The sequence below is a fragment of the Microchirus variegatus genome, assembly GCF_963457635.1.
Source record: "Microchirus variegatus genome assembly, chromosome: 10".
NCBI classification, from domain to species: Eukaryota; Metazoa; Chordata; class Actinopteri; order Pleuronectiformes; family Soleidae; genus Microchirus; species Microchirus variegatus.
This window is the reverse complement of record NC_139811.1, coordinates 10170739-10176738: the sequence shown is the minus strand read 5'-3', so window position 1 is coordinate 10176738 and position 6000 is coordinate 10170739.

Here is a 6000-nt window from a genome sequence, read left to right as displayed (position 1 = left end):
GTTTTCACCCCGGGGCATTGTCGTGTAAAGCCAGCCTCAACTAGAAAACGTGTAAAAAAAGGGATATTTATTTACCTAAGCAGTGAATATTGTTAGCCGGACTTCTGTCGATTTCTTCTCGTGGTCCTGAAGAGAAACAGCCAGAACACAGAGGATTAACAAACCACGGCTGCGTTTCTTGAAAGATTTATTCAAACGGGGGACACGTGTGGCCAATGTTGCATGAGTGCCTATATAGACTTTTTTTTTTTCTCAGTCCATCAAAGCTTTATTCCGTATAGTTTTGTTTTCGTATGCATGAAAATTCAATTCCGTCTCAGAAAAAAAACACACACCTCATGTCTCGTGTTACAGAGAGTGACGACAAGTCTGCTTTTATATCTATAAAAAGCCCTTATATAAGCTGAGTAGTCAACAAATTTCACAGCAGACAAGTGGCACGGCATACATATACACAAGTAGTACTTAGCAATCCAAGGCAGCCTAATGCTGCCCGTTACAAATTACCATGAAACAAAGCATGATTTTTCTTTTTTTTTTTGTCTTTTTTCTCATTTTTTTTTGCAGATGCAAAAGCTGTACAAGAAAATCACTGAATCTTCCCTTCTTTTTTTTTTCTTTCAGCCAGTGTGTTGGCAAATATCACTTGGATAAAATGCGATATCGTTTTTAACATTAAATACATGTATTCATGTGTACCATAAAATGGAACTCTGATGGTTAAGGGAGTTGGGACCGAGTGACGACGAGTCTAAAATCTGGAAGCACTTTAAAACTTTTCCGTTGGTTTCGAATGAAAATGATTTTTGACAGAAGCGCAAAATCTTTAGAAAAATCAAAACGAAACAGTACAAAAAAACAACATGACAGGAAAACAAAGAAACAACTGAACCATACACAATAATCTATATATTGCTAAGGATCACGGAGCCCAAGTATGTCTACCAGGTTGCATTCAGGTAACCCGCAGTAGAATACTTGCATCGTTTCTTTTTATATAGGAAGTTTTACAAACAACAGTCAGTTAGCTCTGCGAAGAGCAAGCAATGCCATAGTCTGTTAAAAATCAGGAGAGATTGAGTAAATGCACTCTAAGGTGACGATCCAAAACAGTCTCAGCATTCTTACTCTTTTGGATGTTTAGGCATCACTTAGGTGTACTCAGTTTCTCCTGATTCAAGGCTTTTGGTCCTGTTTCATACCACAAATGTGTGGACATTGTATGGAAGATATAATTAGTATTACACCTCTGTGGCTCCTCGCTTCCTGTGTGTGTGTGAGTGTGTGTGTGAGTGTGTGCGCGCGTGTGTGTACATGTTTGTGCAGGTGTTCAAGTATTTACATCTTCCATGATAAGAGGCAAAACTGTGGTTCTTTAGAGGCTTTTTTTCTGTCTTAATTTATTTAGATTTCACCTGCTGTTGTTTCCAGGCACATGTTTGCCTGAAGGGGAGTCATAAAAGTCCATCCAGCATTGAAGGAGGAAAAAAAGGAATCCTAGATCCAAGATGTATGACCACGTGGAAATGAACACTGGAAAATGTGTCACTGTTTCCCAGAACATCAGCGTGATTTCTTTGCGTGATTACGGCACCGCCGATGCAGACGTCCCAAAGAAGAATCAAACGTTCACGGTGCCTGTTTCATTTTTTTTTTACCTCCGTCCGCCATGTTAGCCAAGACAAAGTGAAGAAAGTTGAGGGAAAAAAAAAGTTGTGAGACTCTTTATCTTTGCTGGTAGCCTGTCCTCAGATCCTCTGTTTGTTGTGAAGAAACTTCACTTATTGGCTGTAAATCCAGTGTGCCAGCGTTTGGCATCAGATAGCGATAGAATTACAACCCCAGAGGACAGCCATGTTTTAGTGGGAGTATGAATGGAGACCCGACAACAAACAACTTTGATGGCGTAGCTGTGCAATTCACAGAAAAGATCAACTTTCCCTTTAAAACTGAAGACACAGAACGCTTTGAGAGATGGTTGCTTTGGGGAAAATCTGAGAGATAAAAGACAGGATTTATAGTTTTTAGATGACCAGACACATCTGAATGAAAAACAACCGTCACTGTATCATCTGTGCTCATGCAAACATATTATTCCTCTCTTCTGTCTCATCTCCTTTGTCTGCAGAGATCACTCTTCTGCTGCCCTCCCCTTGGTATCACCGTCCCCCCCCTTGACTTGTTAGCTCGACTGGAATCGCACTGAAAAAATGGATTCCTTACAAAGTCACACAAACACAATGCAATCGGGGGGGTTCAATTACTACTGCATGTACACGTTCAGTCGGGCTCAAGCCTGGGCCTGGGTGCTGCGTGCATGCTCCACAGTCGCCGTCCCCTTGGCTTTGACCCGAACATAAACCACATATAAGAGAAAGACAACAGTGAGAAAAAGTGGTGCATTTTTGGACCGAAGAGGAAATTGTTTGCTTCGTTAACGGATGGTGCAAAGACAGCGAGCGCTCAACTTGCAACGATCTAAACTTGCGTTTGGTCTGTAATTTAAAGTTGCATTATGTAATAAATATAAAGCAACTGGCCATAAAATCCTCCTAATATGTCACGGAGACTCAGGAATAATGTTCATATAACAAACTGAACTCACCAACAACAACAGTACAGCCAAAATATTTGCATTAAGAAAATATTTTGCAGACTGCAAATCATGTGGCGCCACCTACCGCCGTCTATCAATCATTGCAGTCTCAGCTGCCGAGCAACCACGGGTTGCTAGTTACGTCAGAAAACGAAACCTTAAAGACCTCGGTATTTTGAATTTGAATGTGGTAACCGTTTTTGGCCACATTCTTACATATGGCACCTTTAAGTTCACTGCAAAACTTGTAAAACTAACAAGCTGAAAGGAAGCATATATCGCCCCGAGTGTTTGTACACTGGGCTGGGACAAGGACAGTAGTCCAATTAAATGGAGCAGTCGAGCTCTCCTCAACTCTCCATTGAAATGCACCCGCTGCGAGGACGGTCGGACACTTATTGCTTTACATACTGCTCGTCTGCTCGCCGTCATCCCTTGTTTGTCCTCAAGCTCTAATGCATTTCGAGTGATTAAGGACAGACCCCGGTGAACATTTTTGGTCACAGGCTTCTACAGCAGGACCAGAAAGAGCTTCTTTTTAAAAAAAAAAAAAAAAGTGGTGACCCCACTGAGAGAGTGGCAACTCATGGGGGATAAAAAGTCAAAGAGACAGGGAAGCCGTAGAGCCTGCGACGTGGCACATTACATACTGTGCAGCGCTGGCGAGAGGAGAGCACAAACAGCACATGCATTTGATGCATTCTCACACCGTGCATATATCCCACTGATGCTTTTGTATTTATGATCCCCGTTCTCTGCTGAGCCCTTATTACAAAAGCGTGCCAGCAGCGCTGAGCAGCGATCCAACAGCTTACTTAACAGGTTTTTTCACATCTTGGAGGTAAAGTGGAGAAGCCATTGCGGCACTGCAAATGCACATTATATTGCTAATTTATTTTCTCTCTCTCATGAAAGTTTAACTCTGCTGCTCATTTTATTTGCTTGTGTACATGCACCGCTCCATAAAGCAGAGATGCAAACGGAAGAATTTTTTTTGGGGGGGGGAGATTGACATGTCTGCTTGCAAATTAAAATATCTGTTACATTAATTCCACGAGGTTCATTTTGAGGCTGGCACTGGAAACTCTCAAGATGTGAATAATGTATTGCAAAGCATCTGGTCATTGATGTCCCAGTCTGAGTTTGTGTTGCTGTGTGTTTCCTTTTTTCTCTATGTGTATATTGAGTGCAAATGCTGCTTGTGAGGGCTGCACCAAGGAGGCAATCTGGAGCCTGACACGCCGTGATGGACTCGGTCATTAATTATACCCCCATCCTCATCACACACACACACACACACACACACACACACACACACACACACACACACACAGATGCATGCAAACACACATGCTAAGAGGTCCTGGTGAGAATATCACGGGGCATTGGGTTCCAAAAAAAAAAATCGGACAAATGCTTCGGACCCATCAGTCAACCCTCTGTGGGGTTTGGATGTTCTCAGACGCACTCAGAGGGAGGGTGAGGGCCACATGACAGTCTGTTAGCGTGCAGAGCAGGAAAATGAACCAAAGATAGAGAGAGCCAAAAAATAAGAGAGCCAAAGAGAGCGAGAGGAGAAAGTGCTAAATGGTGTGTGACTGGTAAGCGCCACCGTTTGATTAGGTTCCACCACCTGTCTGATGTGCCGTAGCATGTGCCTGGCATATGCACCGCAGCTTATCTGCCGTCCTCGTGATAACAAATGAAGGTGAATTCAATAATCTGAGCAGTGGGAATGAGAGAATGTGTCGGGGAGGTATTTTGACAGCTGAGAGCAATGGTGAATTTCAAGAAAATTATGAATTACTTGTCAACAAAGTTTCTTTTCTTCTTAACCCAACTCCGTAAAATGTGACCTTAACCCTTTAAAGGTGCATTATGTAATAAATCTAAAGCAACTGGCCATAAAATCCTCCTAATATGTCACAGAGACTCAGGAATAATGTTCATATAACAAACTGAACTCACCAACAACAACAGTACAGACAAAATATTTGCATTAAAAAAAATATTTTGCAGACTGCAAATCATGTTTATGTTTTGAAATCATGTTTTGGCATGTGGCGCCACCTACCGCTGTCTACCAATCATTGCAGTCAGTAGAGTCTCAGCTGCCGAGCAACCACGGGTTGCCAATTACGTCAGAAAACGAAACCTAAAAGACCTCGGTACTTTGAATTTGAATGTAGTAACCGTTTTTGACCACATTCTTACATATGGCACCTTTAAGGTACTACTCAACTATTTGGTCGACCACACTTAAAGTCACTATATCTATAAAATGCATCAAGCTGAACTGAACCCGAATGAACCATCTCTACCATTCCTTCAAACAGCAAGTGACGAAATTTCACTCATCCTTTGATGACTTTCGAAGGCAAGACTATTTTGTTGACATATTGTCGTGTCAGAGGAGTCATTGTACATAATTGTGTAACTTAATTCAACAAAAATAAGTCTTATAAGGATCAAATCATTTTTTCAAAACATGCTCTACCAAACAGTTGACTTGTCATTTTATGGTAAAGGTAGAGAAGCTAGCTAATAAGGGGAAAAAATTACTATTTCACAGTCACTTTCACTTTAACTAGGGAAAGCACTCAAGGAGCGCAAACTTACTCACTTTCTCACACCAAAATAATATAACTTCTTCCTCTCTGGGCCATAACCAACATCCCCAGAAAAGTTTGTAAAAATCTGTCCTTTACTTTCTGAGTTGCACTGCTCACAGACTGACAAATGTTTCCCAGAAACATGACCTCTTCAGTGACATGATGGTAATATGATGGGGAAAAGGAAGACGAAGAACCAAGAGACATAAGGAGAACTACAACATTCTGAGTCCTGGTAGACCTCCTGTCACTGCTCACCTTGAAAAATAGGCCAGTTTTAAATATAACTTTCAGTTTGGTGAGTGGGCTGACCCCCCGAAACTAAAATCTACCCAAAAACACACTGTAGGGAAGAAGAAAGCAGGCAAAGCTGAGCACAATGCCAACACAAAGAGTGTAACAACATTACAAAAATGCAGTTTTAAGTGAAATAGTGTTAATATATAATTGGATTGTGTCCGATATCTTTGACATCCCTGGAAACTAAAAATGTACATTAATGTACAGCATTTCAAGTGCAATAAATTGGTTTGTTGTTACTCTGTGTGCTGATTTTATGACTTTTCGCGTCTCCTTTTATGATTTTACGTTGGTGAAATGTCCACCTTTTTGGACAGTAAAGTTCTATTCTATTCTTTTTCAAAATTAAAAACAAAGACAGGACCTGTGTTTGAATGTCTCCAGTTCAGGGAACTGCCCTTTGTTTAGTCGCAGGCAGTCGCTGTGAGCGTTAAAGCACTTCATTAACACAGAGTGGAGTAAATTGCAGTGCGAGTGACAAGTAGTTTCAGC